This window comes from Ixodes scapularis, unplaced genomic scaffold (genome assembly GCF_016920785.2).
Source record: "Ixodes scapularis isolate PalLabHiFi unplaced genomic scaffold, ASM1692078v2 PGA_scaffold6__148_contigs__length_123643588, whole genome shotgun sequence".
NCBI lineage: Eukaryota > Metazoa > Arthropoda > Arachnida > Ixodida > Ixodidae > Ixodes > Ixodes scapularis.
Window position 1 is genome coordinate 4,700,423 of NW_024609881.1, and position 13,889 is coordinate 4,714,311.

Consider the following 13,889-nt stretch of genomic DNA (forward strand, 5'->3'; position numbering starts at 1 on the left):
GAAGAAAATACGCAGCAAAGCTCGGAACAAGATCGTGTATTGAAATTGCGATAAAAACTGCGATAAAGAAACGCTCTCGAACCCGTCAGCCGGTAAAGAATTCCACTCCCGGAGAAAGACTAATTATAAATGCATTGTTAGAAGGGCCGTAGCAGCGTTAGAGCTTATAGTTGGTATGTAGGCTAAACGTGGAGCCTGGAAAGTAACATACTCGTTTCTGCGGTTGTCCGCGCAAATCGTTAGAGGTCACTTGTTTGGGCGTGGACATTGCGTGCTTCGCACCGCGGTCATTTTGCTCGTTTAATTGTAAGAAAAACGTCGAGCCCGCGATGTGACGTCCTTACATCTGCGGGGTGTGCCCTACAAAGACCGTGACGTCACTTGTTTGCGCGTGAACACTGGGTTGCGTCGCACCGTAGTCATTTCACCCAGCAGCGACAAACAACGTCGAGGCTTCGCAGTGACGTCAGGATTTCCTTCGCCTTGTGCCAACGATGCCAACTGGTGTGACGCCACAACTCTGTTCCTGCGTCGGCGTTTCCAGTCGTTTACGAGCGGGTGGCTGCGGGTTTGTGATTTCTTTAAAGGTGCGCGGCATCCGTGACGTCACGTCTGGTCCGCGCTGCACAACAAGCCTTTCTGACAGAAACAGAACCAAAAAGAGGGAATGACGCGAATGCACTAATTCGAGCGATGACTACTGCGTGACGTAGACCAAAGACCCCAGGTTTGTAATCGTACTGCACTATCGAAATTCTGCAACTACAGTGGAGAAAGATGTCGCCTAATTTCAGGCGCACTAACTTGGCGCCAACCGAAATCTTGTTTTCTTGTTTCGAAGACCAGGGAAGGATAGGGGAAAGCCAGGAGAGATGTGGGTCACCAGTGACATAGTCCGGATCGAGAAAGAAGGAGGGAATTAAAGGAGATGATGCGGAAATTTAGAAGTTACGCAGAATAACGATGTCACGTGCCTTCGGCATGAAGAGCGGGAATTTAAACTAGGCATTGTCCACGACTCCTCACCGTGTGGTGATGTAGCTCGCCAGAAACAATCTTCCGTCTCAGGCAGGAAGTCCAAAAGGTGATGGGCTCTGACGTGGCGCACCCACAAGGCCATTTAAGGCACCACCACCATCATCACCGTCGTCATCGTCGTCTCCGCATTAAAACGAGGCTAGCGTTGCGCCCTCTGCAAGCCCGTGCTCAGAGATTCTGAAATCGGGGCGCCAGTAAGCCGCACTCAAAATGCAGACACTGTCCGAGTATCGTTTGACAGTCCTGCAAAACCTCTGCAGACACGTTTGAAGCGTACACGAAGCCTACGAACATGTGTCCCTCATCATGCGTGCAAGCTTTTATATGATGTATGAGGGACTTCACAGTTGGCACAGAGTAGACCCTGTGCTCGCCAAGTTGGCCCTCAGACGACGCAACAGCGGTGTTATGAGCGGTGCGACGCGCATGAGCGGCGAGGTCATCGGCCCTCCCGTTGCCCACGACGCCAGTGCGTGCTGGCAGCCACTGCAACTCGAGTTCCTGGCGCATCGTCTCGGCCCACCTGGCAGCTGCCGCTACCCTGGCCAACGGAGCGCGCCTTCGGGCTCTCTCCAGAGATATCATGTCGAAAGTCACGGGGGGAGCCCGTCAAGACGTCCGCTTTCCAAGGCCCTCCGGATCCCTCGGATCGGAGTCTTGCCGAGTTACATGGCACGAGGCTCGCGTCGCAGCGAGACGAGCTGTTCTTAGAACGCGAATCTTTAAAAGATTTCCGCTCGAGACTCGGAGCCCGCGCAACTACAACACAAACAGAGCCAAGACTAACAAACCGCGTCTTCATCAAGATCGCCACGCTGCGGAAGACACGGCCGCAGCGTCCTTCTCGCGTCCAACGTGCTCCAATTAATCCGAGTCTTTAAGGCGCCCGCGAAACCCACTAAAAGAGGCGGGGGTTTGTTTGTCAGCGGCGCGGGGCGCGGAACTCCAGTTGGCAACCTTCCCAGCTGCGCCGCACACACGCGTGTCCGCCAATCCCGAACGGTATAAATAAAACGCGCAGAAACGCACGCGCGCAGCACTGGCGGGAATTAAACGTCGCGGTCTAGACCCCTCTGGAAACAACGACGTGGACAAAAGTGCCGGCCATCTCTCCCCGCTGCACGAAACAAGTAAACAGGTAAAAGAGAGAGGGGAAAAGGACCAATCAGGGCGCAGTGTGGCTGCCAAGTGGCGAAGCAGAGCGCCCGCATGAGCAGTGCGCGGTGGGCTGTGCTCCGAAATAAAGACAGCGGCGCTTCTTGTCGCCAGCGCGAAACGAAGAAAGAAAGAAACGAAGAAGATCCGGAGTCTGAACGGCGTCGCCCGCGTGCCACTGTTTCCTAGCCGGAGCTCCTCGGCAGGAGCGGCGACGAAACGTTCCCTGGATCGTGTCCTCGGGTGCTGACTCAGTGTTCTGCTCCCTGGCTCAAACGGAGGGGGAAGGGTACTGTCGCCGCCTGCCCTTTGAGCTGTTTACCTCAATCCGAATTCCCAGTTGGCGAGCTCTTGCCGAGTTCTTTCGTTCGCCCCGATTTCTCCCACCATCTCTCTCCCGGGGTTGAACGGGTCAGATTCCGCGCGCTGTCAACACCTCCTAAAACACGGGCAAGCGTACACGTAACGCGTTATTAGGAACGCCTTACTTGTGCCTATTTACTTCTTACGGCGACGAAATGACGACCTCCCTACTTGAGAAAAACAGCAGGCGTACTTTTCTTTTTTTCCACCGGAGGGGATAAACATATATACTCGAGTTAGTTCTCACCCTAGCTCGCGCCTATCATTCACAAGACGAGGAAACGCTAGAAAGACCAGAAAAAGACGCGCATAAACGTACGCCAGTATAGCCCCATTCATGCCGAAATAAACGCATTAAAAAGCGAGGAATTCTTAACGACGACAAATATTGAAAGCGGCTCCTGGTGATAAAACGACGCATCCGGAATAACCAGAAAATAACGGATTACTTTCGAGTTGAGGTAACGCGTTCCTCCCGAATCGCAGTAACCAGTTTCGGTTGCTAGGATATCCAGTTGCTTTAGAGTACACAGGTGCGATACAAAGGCCGGTTTGAAGGTCAGGGAGCGGAGGCCAGTGCGAACTGCTCACTGGACACGAGTGCTGCCTGACAGTTTGTCTGGGACTCGTGTGCAATCGGGGAGGAGCCAAACACTACACCTGCACTCTGCTCTCGCCTCCGGTACGTGACGTACAGAATCTAGCACAGAGGCCTTGTTGTCTAGGGGTGAGGGGCAGTCTACGCTGGAGCCTAATGTGCGCAGCACAACGTAGCGAGCGTTTAGGCATTTCAGTGGTACACAGGGAGCGAGGAAGACAGCGGGGATGAGGGAGAGAGAGAGCGTGTGTGCAAGAAAGCGTGGGAAGAAAGAAGAAAGCTCACCAGAGTTCATCCTGGGAAAGACGCTAGCGCTACAAGGGATACCTTAATCGGGAGCGAGGAGCTCTCACTCGCCAAGAGAGACAGAGAGAGGTGACGTGAGAGAAGTGGGGGAGGTTGAGCATAGTTGTAAACCCGAGACTGGGGATACCGACAAGGGACAAACACAGAACGACACGGACGTTCTGTGTCTGTCCCTTGTCCGTATCCCTAGCCTCGGGTTTACAACTATGCTCACTTAACACCAGCTAGCCTGCATCCTCACCATTGCTTCATAAGGGGAGGTTGTTCTAGCGGGAATGCTGAACCGGTTCCTTAGGAGAGAAAGTAGAGAGAAAGGAAAGAGAGGGGGAAAAGGAAAGGGGGAAGGAAAGTAGAGAATAATAAAACAAAGATGGTGAACGCGCTGAGAGTTAATGTCAAGTTATTTCACAGGCGATTTGCGACACCGGATTCGTCGAGAAAGTTCAGTAGCAGGTGCTGAATTATATGGCGTTGACGGCCTGACCCACTTGGATAGATGATGTCCTCGTCGTCTGGATCACGAAGTCCAATTCCGGCGAGCTCAGTGACGAACCGGTGACGCGGATCGCTATATCCTTCGCAGTTGAAGAGGATGTGGCAAATGTTGAAGAGGATGTGGCACTCGGCAAAAACAGCTAACACGTATGTCTCTCCACAGAGGAGTGTTGCCCAAACTATGGTACCCTGCGACCAATCAAGCATAAAATACCACTTCCCCCCCCCCCCCCCCCCCCCTCTTCATTCGGATTTTCCGAGTGCCACGAGCTTTTAAATTCCAGTACAGGAACGGTATTACACAAAATGAAAGTTGAAATTTTGTTAGACAGTTAAAAAAGGTAATTAGCCGTTAGTTGTTTATACGACCGGGAGGTTAGGTTACCCACTCTAGATGAGTAATTTACCCGGTACATACAACCGCTAGCCTGGGGTATTCAACGTGCACCACGCAGTAGTGATACACGACCGCACGCCGGTATCGATGCTCATCCAGATCGAAACGGACAGGGATGGGGCTCGAACCCAGGATCCCTGGGTTCTGCAACGCGAGCTTTTTGACAGTTAATATTTCGGTGATTCAGCTGAGCTAAAAAGCATTTCAAAAAGAAGAAAAATAAAGCGAGCCAGCCGGATATGACTGTTTCTAGAGCACACTTTCTCAAAACGAGAGCCGAGCTTGGACAGCGCAACTCTCAGTTCCGGCTCCATGATGACCTGTACTTTGTTTTCATCGACGCCACCAAAGAGAAGCCAAGATGGCATTTCTCGCGAGTCTCCGAGCCGCTTGGCGCGAGTTTCGAGTCGTTTAATGTTCGAAAAACACCGCTGCAGAGCATTCCAATGATCGCCTTGTGCGCGCCGTCTATGGCTATGGGCTATGGGCTACAGAGCATACACACGACTGTCTGGGGCCTGTCCAGGGGTTCACAACCCGCAGAAACCCCGAGGCATCCTCTTGAACCGCTTAACTCGCGACTGCAGTCGGGGAACACAAACGGGTGTCTCGAACCAGCTCGAAAGAATGAACAAGCGGCAAACAGCATGCCAACCGGGGCCGAGAGTGATGGCGACGGAGAACGGAGGGACGAGCGGGGTTCGTGGTCTCCGGCACAGAGGTGGCTCCCTGTGGGCCCCTTTTAGACGCGCAAATGCAAAACAGCGGCACGCGATAGATGGGAGCCTTGGCACGCGCCGAAACCACCGCGCGCGAGCCGTTCCGCACCCGAGCCCATCAGATAGATGGCCACGAGACTCGCCGAGGGGCAGAAAACTCTGCCAGTCAAAAGAACAAGCGTACACGATTGAAAGAAAACCTGAGACTGGGACAAGTTCAATTCAGCTCGAGTCCGAACACAGCCGATACTACGAGTTGAAGGGGCCAATCATACAGCGCCCAAAGTGCACCAGCATGGTGTTCGTCGCGTTCCCTTGCGTGTTCCATCATCCCTCAATGAATCGTGTAAGAATATGAAAGCCCCTGTGACTCGCGCTTTTAACACTGTTCGTGGGTCCGGACGCTAGGTACAACGAAGGATGCGCCGAGAAACGAAGTGAGACAAGGAGACGAGAGGTGGACGTCAGAAGGGCTGCTCTGGTTCCAATGATTAGTGGGTAGATGCGAAGCTGCCTTTGTCTCCGCTGCACACGTTGAACGCGATTGATCAGTGGGTAGACTTTTAGGTCTAGCCACCAATCATTGGAACCAGAGCTCGGCCTTCTGACGTTCCCTTTCGTCTCCTCGTCTCCCTCGGTTTCTCGGAACACAGCGGCGAAGGCTACAGGCGCAAGATGGAGGCCTTTTGCACTTAGCGGCTATACGTTGCGAAGTAAACCCTTGGAGGCAACGAGAAACAACGACGTAAATGATTGCTTCGTGTTTTCAGATGAAAATGATTGGTTCGTGTTCGTGAGTCAGTCTCGCCCCACCGTTCGATCCGGCTGTTACGCCGAGTTCGACGCCCGCGACGCTCTGTGTCATCGCCTGCTTCCTTTTTGTTTTGGGCACAAGTTCGCCCCATTCAGCGTTTAGTTTCTTTAGTTATCATCGCCTCGTCAATTGTCATTCGTTACAACATGTTCCAAACAATATAGTTTTTTTTAACTTAACAGATTTGTTTAAAAAAAATCCATAAAAGTTACATTTATACGGTTTGTGCAGGTGAGTCATACGGCCAGGGGGACACAGTATAGAGGGCTGAGCGTAACGATCAGTCGGTTAATTAATTAAAATGTGCTAATTAACTTTTAAATTAATGAAAATAGACATATAGAACCAACGTAGCGATGCAGGCGAGTTGGTTATGCATGTTGAAAAGTAGTGAAAGCGCACATTAAAGACGAATACGAAGACGGAGAGGCAAACAGGACGGGCGCTGACTATCAACTGAATTTTTATTGGGAAATAAAAACGGCAAAAAAGAAACAGCAAAAGCCACAAATATTGCAGAAATGTGACTATTCAGCAATGATTCGGCCACCCACACGTGTCAATAAACACCACTTTTTTTTTTTTTTTTGTGAAAGAAAAGTGAGGGCTGACTAATACACTTATCAGGCAGGACATTCCTTCTTTATCATGTTTGCTTCCAGCACTTCTCTCGCCACCTTTTCTTTACCTCTCCCAACGATTGTAGTGCCTTGAAAGTGGGGAATGCAACGGCAATCTGCAATGAATGAGTAAATGTGCTCCCGTTGTTGAACGCAGTGATAAATCACGTTCACGGAACCGTTCGTTCAAACACTTTCCAGTCTAACCTATGTAAACCTTGCCACAGCCCAATGGAATTTTATAAATCACGCCCACCACAGATTCCACGTATTTGTTTACATGCTTGGCTGTGGATTGCCGCTTATCTTAGCCTTTCTCTTTTATGCTCGGACATAGTTGAGCCAGTTTACGTGGTGCTGAGAAGACTAGAAGTACCTCAAACCTTTCCGCCACTCTTTTTTTTAATTGTGTGACACCCTGTGTCACGTGGAGTCTTGCTCTCTTTTTCTGCTTGTCCTTTTGGCTTATGCCCCTGAATTTCTTCAAAAGTTTCTCAGCCACTGCGTTTTTATTTTCCAATAAAAAATCAGTTGATAGTCAGCGCTCGTCCTGTTTGTCTCTCCGTCTTCGTATTCGCCTTTATTGTGCGCTTTCACTACTTTTCAATAGACTTATGGTTCCAATTAGAAACTTGCTGAGCGTCATCTAAAACCACTAAATCAACTCTTTTTAGAAATTTATTAGGCAGGGCAGCATTTCACGGCGTTCTGAAAAAAAAAAATGAAAAAAAGAACGTCCAGTTTGAACGCGTTTCTAGGTTTCGTTTTCTTATCGAAGCACATCTTCGCCCGTGGTCCTGCTCCCTGGTGGTCGCGGCGCAAAGTCACCGCCTCGCCTCTCTCGTAGAATGGAGGGAAGCAGGGCGCACGCGTGTTTGCGTGTCTCGGGCACTGGGGAGCAGGACCGCGGGTGCAGGGATGCGCTGCGATAAGCAACCGAAACCAAGAAACGCGTCCAAATTGAGCGTTTTTACGCAACGCCGTAAAATGCTGCACTTCTTTACATCTTTTTAAAAAGAGTTGATTCAGTAGTTTTTGACGACGCTCAGCAAGTTTCTAATTGGAACCATATGTCTATTGTTATTAATTAAAAGGTCAACTAAAGAATTTCAATTAATTCGCCTACTGATCGTTACGATTAGCCCCCTATACTCTGTCCCCCTGGGTGTATAACTTTGGGCGTGTAACTCACCTGCGCAAACCGCATAAGTGTAACTTTCACGGCTTTTTTTAAAAAGAAATCTGTTAAGTTAAAACACACACACACACACACCGTATTTTCGTTCTGTTTTGGAGGGCGGTTCCAGAAAACGTCTTTTTACTCCCGGTGAGCCACAATCCGCCAGATTAATAAACGGCGACTAAATGTTGTTGTTGTTGTTTTGTTTCCTCAGTTTGCGCGCAGGTGATGGGTTATTAGCGTCGGTTGTTTTTGATGGAGGTGAAAGGCACACGCATGCCGAGTGGGTCCATCATGGACGAAGCTCAGTAAGTACGATCGGAGACGAAGTAGGGCCACATGAACTCGCGCCTACTTCACGTATCTTTCGGAGTCGCCCCGGAGGCGTCCACGAGCCGTTCGGGCCGCCGACAGCTTGACTCGTACATCGCCAGCTCGTCTTAAATCGAGCACCAGTTTACGTTTCCGACCACTCTCTCTGACGCAATCGATGACGGCGACAGAAAGGAACTCTATGGCGAGCTGGAAAAACACCGCCTCCGAGCACAAAAAGGCACGGAGGCGAAAGTTGGCAAACATGGCGTCGGGAGACACTTCGAGCCAGAGGTACGTCACATCAAAGGGTCCTATAGACCAGTACGCCGTTTACAAACATGCCCGCGTTAGCCCACACCAGCTGTGGGCACTGGGGGGCGCAGGAACCAGAGATTCGCGTGAAGCAAAGCGTATATGCACCACAGCAGCCTATACACTCAGCTATGGCGTATGCCACAGCAAAATGCAAAGTCCAACGTCGGAGCATTTATTTAGTTTATGTGGCAGGCAAGTTCATCTGCTTCTTTCCCACCTTGCGCATTTATTCACTCGCTTAATGCTTCCATCCGCTTTTGTTTCCTCCGGACCTCCCCATCCTTGTGTTTCGACGCGCCAAAGGCATGTTTTGGAAACTTGCTCGCCGCATATAATTATATCCGTCCTTTTCCCCTCCCCAAATTTAAGAAAAAGAAGAGAAAAAATGTGTCCGCGACGCGGACGGTTCATGCGTGTCCATCGGGCGGACAGGTCTCGAGAGCCCGCTCGTCGCGTCCCTCGCCGCGCAGGTTCCGACGAAGCGTCGGACGACGAGCGTCGGGAGCTCGGGCGGAGGGGGCGTGTCCTTTTGTTCTCCTCGCCAGCCGGCCCGGAGTCGTATTCTTAGTCGAGACACGGCCAGCGGAGCGGCACCGGCGCCGGCGCTTCCAGCAGCCGGAACGCGCAGCGCGGCAGCACCGCGCACCGGCACGACAACTCTGGCGAGCCGGGGGAGGGGGACCACCAGGCGAAGGAGAGGGCCGACTGTCAGCCTGCTAAACGCGGACACACGCGGCCGACCTTTGCTCTTAGCAAACAACACCAGACATCCAAACACCGGACGAACACCGCTCGCCGGTGATGACCTTGAGAACACCTTGAAGACGAGCCGACCACGCCGCTGGGACATCGGGGGGCACATTGGTGACGATGGTCATCGGTGGGGGAAACCCTACGCCCTTTCGCCTTTGTCATGCTGTTTGTCACCACCAAACGAATGCGCGGAAGATTAACAAGGGCATAAATTGAAAAGAAATATTAAAACGTCCTCCCAGGGAAATCAAACCCACCTAGAAGACAAGGGCTCCCAAACGTCATCACTATAGGGAGTATTCACTGGACGCCATAGTTATGGGTGCTGTTTTTAGAGTGCATGCTCAGAACGAGCTCACATTAATAGCTTGCTAAGACCGTCAATCTTGATGGTTTGGTTTGCACGTTTCAAAAGAACTGTGGAAGCTCGCAATTAGCACGCACTCAGCAGTCGCGCACACAGCTATGGCCGCCAGTGCATACTCCTTATACTCCGCTAGATCAGAAGCCCCGTCTCTAGCGCGAGCTCGCTGGCTTCCACAGTACTTTGGTTGCGCGTGCTTTCAAACTTGTGTGGGCAGAGAGCTCGCGCTGAAAGTGGAGCTTCTAGTTTCAGGGTGAACGGAGTTTACTGCTTGCGTCGGCATCACCGCCAACAGGTCTTCCAGTGTCTCAACGAGAGTGACGCTAGCACGCGGCCATGTCGAGCTTCACTGTTTCTTGGGGCGAGTCAGAGATCCACTAACGATAACGTAATGCGCGGGCCTTGTCTTCTAGCTGGTATTTGTCGAACATTTATGACACTAAGATTGTAATGCCGACGCTGAACCTGTGTGCCAAAGCCAAGAGGAAGACTCGGGAAGCGGTGCTCGTGAAATGCAATAACATTCATTTCGCCAAGGGACACCTCGGAACGTGCAAGTAGCCCGAGCGGGTAGCTTCGCCTTCCACCTTTACGTAACAGAACAAACACCCCAGGCCATAGCGCGATTTCCGCGGTACCCCTCAGCCGAAGGCTCGGGCACCCATGCGCAGTCCTCCGAGAGTCCTTTTTCTCCTAGTCTGCCGTCTCCCTGCGGGCCCTCCCAGGCGGGATCCCCCCGGGGTCTTTTTCCCCGCGGCTGTCAGAGCTTTGATTGTAGGGCAATGAACATCGATTTCAACGATGCCCATCTCGAGTTACATAGGAGACAAAAGTGGCTGATACTGTTATGTTGTTGCTTTCTTAGCCTCGCTTATCGACGCTAGCGAGGGCGTTGCCGTCAACTTGCTGCGTCAGCGGCGCGTATAGCTGTGTTTGAACCGATAAATGCAGCTGCACCTAGCAGCTCGAGGCTCTCCTTCGTCCTGCTGCCGAGATGCAATAAACGCAGTCAGACCAACTACAGTCTCCGTCTCGGTGAGCTGCCCGGAAACGTAACAGTACGTAGCGTGAGGCCCGTCCGCTGGAATTACATATATCTAGATCCAAAAGTATGTGAATTGGTTTGAAACGTGATAGAAGAGTCTGTCGACGTCGACGAAAAATAGTCCTAGAATTTCCACAGAAGCCCCTCGACAGTTCAATAAAGAAACTTTTAGGCAGTACAAGAGGGCGCCAAAGGCCATCACATTTCAACGACCATCCGCGCAGCGATCTCGGCAACAATCTTTATTCGAGATAACAACGTCGTCCTTAGAAGGACGCGTCTAAACGTGATACCCGAGGCCACGCCACTCCTTCGACTACAGACGGACGTTGCCGGAGCACCGAAACTTGGGTTCAGAACCGCGCAAGATAACCGCGATCGAGCGCGCGAGCGTCTGAGGTGCGCGAAATGCGATTCAACCTCGGAGCCAAAGCGCGCAAACATGACGTATCTAAGAACAAAACGAGCGTGCTGGTAACGGTAATTAGACATGAGGTAGATACATAGAAAGGGGGGACGGACAACGAAGACTTCCCCTTTCTATGTATCTTCCTCATGTCTAATGACGTATCTCTTGTGGGAGCCGTTAACAGTGAAGCGTGAGAGCGCATTGCACTGCCTCAAAGAACTCGAGCCGAACTCCTTAGCAGAGTGGACTCGCCCAAAGGGCCTTCCGGAACACTCTTTTCCCGAATACATCAGAGATGCGGGTCTCCATAATCTGCTCCATATGTAGATGAGCCAACTACTTTATTAGCACCTGTACATACAAAATGCCGCCGGTATTCACATATAGCAAAACCCCTCGACTTGATGCTTAGTAGAGAGACTGTCATTGGTTGCATGGAAGCGACTGTAGCGCATCGGGTCGAGGCGTGACTATTTAGATTGGTAGTAGCTGGGTAGAGGAGGAAGAAGTAGGGAGACAGAGTGCGTGTGATTGGTCCCTGCTCGATTCGACGCGCTACGATCGCATTCGTGTAAACCCAGCCAATGTATTATTTCATAACCATCTTCCATCCGTTCAGAGCACTTTCTCGAACGTTCAGTGATAAAGCCCAGCTAGGATGCGAGTATTTCCAGCGCTGCGGAAAACGCAGCTGGAGCAAGAGGCATCTTTGTCACGCAACGCGGAAACATATCTTGAACCATAGCCTATGCTGGGACAAGACGCCACGACGCGGCTGGACCGAAAGGCGAAGTAAACTTGGCAGCTGGTCAACGCCGTGGCAGCTGCCGTCTTTTCAAACGCATTCTTAAACGCTTTTCTTTTTTTTTCGAAGGCTGGTTCCCATACCTGTGACAATCTATCAATCTTGTTTCGCCTTTTTTTTCCTATTTTTTTACTTGTTTTGGGTTGTAATGGCGCATAGCGGATTTGTGAACTGCGTGGCTCAGGTACACAGAGAACGTAAGAAGGCTTCGTGGCTGCATACAGCGACAATAAAATTCCAGGGACTCACCCCGCATTTGTTAAGCTGTCGGCCCAACTGTATGGGCCGAAATTTAATCGCCGAATTTCGTTCGGCGAGCAGATCTCTACACGGCCAATTAGGCGGCAAGTTACCGTTTGGCCCGCTCGAACTATTCGGGGTATCGTGTCGCCTTACGAAGGCACGTGCGAAGAGTGCTTCGAATCTAATAACGTCGCGTCATTCTCAGCCTTCACAATAGACCGATCTCGCAGGATATTTCATTATAACTATCTGCCAGCATGCATCGTGGGAGAACAAGAGGCGGCACGTCTCGTCATCTGGCGCCTCGCCCCTACGAAGTAGAGTTATGGCGGCGTCACGCATGTGTGAAACGCTTATAGTGAGTCCATTCGAGAGAAAGCCGCGACGCACAAGTTCGTTTCACTCGACAGAGCGATATTCGATTCCAAGCAGTATTCGGCCACCCTCCGTTTCGTTCAGCCCACAACGTGCTAGCGGGACCATTCAGTCAAAAGCATCACGGTGTTCGTTATGGGTATACGTTTTCTACTATTCCTCAGCCAATCATGTATGGGGGCTTTCAGTAGGTGTGTTCGTGGTTGGATATGTTCGCGCCTTCGATTGCGGTATAGGCCTCACGATGAAGCAAAGCAGAGAAAGATCCGTCTGCGCGTTTCTTCGGCTGGCGCCACCGAGCGGCGGTAAGTGTCCCGGGCTGCACGTAGACACGCAAAGCAGGTTCTGATCCGGAGGCGGCTACTATACCAATAGGGAGTTTTCGTAGACCGCGCTGCCCCCTCCGCTAAGCCTTCCGCAACGAAGAAGTTGCTATTGCGCCTGCGCGCCGATAGCCTTGACTGTGGAGTTCCCGCTATTGTAGCGGATTGCGGAGGGCCTTGCGGAACGGTGAAAACGATCTACGAAAACTCCCTAATGTGAACCGTTCCAACCCAACGATAGGTCCGTGTACAGCTTCCTTCGTGAACGACATCACCCCCGCGGGCACAGACTGGACGCGAGGCCCAGCCGAAAGCTGAAGCGCGTCCAAGCTGTACTTGCCTGGGCCCGATCTCACGGCGACAACGTCGAAAGGAACCTATTGCACGGGCCGGAAACACGTGCCGGGGCGTCCGCGGCACCGAAAGGTATGCCGGGAAACCTAGGTACACAACCGGTTGTGGCGGACGACGGAGGCCACGGAGAGCCACTGCGCTGCCCTCTCTCGCTCTCTTCAGCGTAACGTGGTAGGAGGAGGGTTGAGGATTTTTCTCGCCGCGACGGCGTCCAAGTCCCAGTGCAGGGCATTCGATTATTCTATCGACCCAACGCGGTGAGGAGAGAAACAGAGCGTGTACTCACGAGAGAGCCGTCTGATGCGTCGCACGTCAAGCTCCTTGCATCGGTGTACCTCTGCGGAGAAACCAAAGAGCCTTTGTAAGGAAGAGGACGCTCGGCCGTGACAAAGCACGGGGCAAATATGCGCCGAATGCGGAGCGAAAGTTTGTCTGCTTCTTGCACAGGGGTTGCGATGATGTCAGAACGCCAAGCTCCTATCGGCTGATAAAAAAAATATATATTTATATATATAGTGGGTAGACTTCAAGGCATCTAGCCATTGAAGTCTATCCACTATTCTTTCAATCAACGCCAATCAGATCTCGGCGTCGTTCTGACGTCACCGCAACTCCTGCACAAGAAGCAGACGACTTGCTCTCCGTATAGCCGACGAACTTGGCTCGGCGGCACGTTCTCTTTGCGCGCGGTGCAACACCTCTGTTCTGACGCAGCCGGGCGAAATTCGTCGCTTTTGTCGCTCCACGGAGTCCAGCCGCAGTATCGTACAAAAGGCACGCCTCAAGCAGAAGCAGCTTCGTGTCTGCGGACAGTAAGAAAGCCTCAGACACTGTCCGCAAACCGGCTTTTGTACGATGCGGGGGCACTTTTCCAGAAAACTGAGCATCTCGAAGTTCTCGTAC

The 13,889-nt window shown here is 51.8% G+C and overlaps 1 protein-coding gene across 1 annotated transcript in view; it reads right to left on the reverse strand.

Moving 5' to 3' along the window:
• The window catches only part of LOC8037775 (myocardin-related transcription factor A), a 238,807-nt gene that overhangs the window by 140,332 nt on the left and 84,586 nt on the right, over nt 1–13,889 (reverse strand). The window contains exon 2 of the mRNA XM_040499811.2: nt 13,273–13,323. The gene's annotated coding sequence lies outside the window, so the exon portion shown is untranslated. The remainder of the gene's footprint in view (nt 1–13,272; nt 13,324–13,889) is intronic.